The sequence below is a fragment of the Frankliniella occidentalis genome, unplaced genomic scaffold (assembly GCF_000697945.3).
Source record: "Frankliniella occidentalis isolate FOCC.00 unplaced genomic scaffold, Focc_3.1 Scaffold259, whole genome shotgun sequence".
NCBI lineage: Eukaryota > Metazoa > Arthropoda > Insecta > Thysanoptera > Thripidae > Frankliniella > Frankliniella occidentalis.
This window is the reverse complement of record NW_026267385.1, coordinates 49140-50215: the sequence shown is the minus strand read 5'-3', so window position 1 is coordinate 50215 and position 1076 is coordinate 49140.

Genomic DNA, 1076 nt, shown 5'->3' with positions numbered 1-1076 from the left:
ATAAAACAAAAGAAAAAAGCAGAGAGAAAATTCAAAAAACAAAGAACTAAAGAAAACAGAAGAAACTTTTACGATCTTCGGAGACAAATAGACACGAAACTGAAACAAATGGAGATAAAACAAACTGAAGAAGAGGTCCAAAAACTAAATGACCCACTGAAGAGATGGGCAGCACTTAAAAAGGGAAAACCAACACCTCCTCCAATACCTACTCTGACATCAGGCACCAAAACCGCTAGAACGACACAAGAAAAGGCGGAACTCCTCGCAGAATCTCTGGAAGAAAAATTCAAAGCTCACGACTGCCCCCAAGACCAAGAGCTATCAGAAAGAATAAACGAGTTCATCCGCCTTCTACCAAAAATGGAATCAAAAGACATACCTACCTTTACAATAGAAGACCTAGAGGAAGGCATCAAAAGAACAAAAGCTAAAAGCGCACCAGGCCCGGACGGAATCTCAAACAAGCTCCTAAAAGATCTCCCTGAAACTGCAAAACAACATCTTCTCAACATATTCAATGAAATAGTCCAACAGCAAATTTACCCAAACTGTTGGAAGAGAGCATGCGTCACAATGCTTCCCAAGCCGGACAAACCTCCAAACAATCCTAACTCATATAGGCCCATCTCTCTTCTCTCATGTGTTGGCAAATTATTCGAACGGCTTCTCCTGAAAAAAATAGACCAATCAGCAATACCCGACCATCAGTTTGGATTCCGAACAGAGCACAGTACAACACACCAACTCCTCCGACTAGTCACAGATGCTGCAAGGTACATTAACAACAAATACTCCTCCATCCTTATCTCTTTAGACATCGAAGCAGCTTTTGACAAAGTGCCACATAACGAACTCCTCTTCAAACTCCATAAACTCAAGCAACCTATATGGCTGATCAAACTTTTAAGCAACTACTTCTCTGGCAGAACTTTTCATGTAAAAATAAAGAACAAAATCTCCTCAAGTAAAAGAATCGCAGCAGGAACAGCGCAAGGCGCAATCATATCTCCATCCCTCTATAACCTCTACATATCAGATATGCCTACCAACTCCGACGTGTATCAATATGCCGA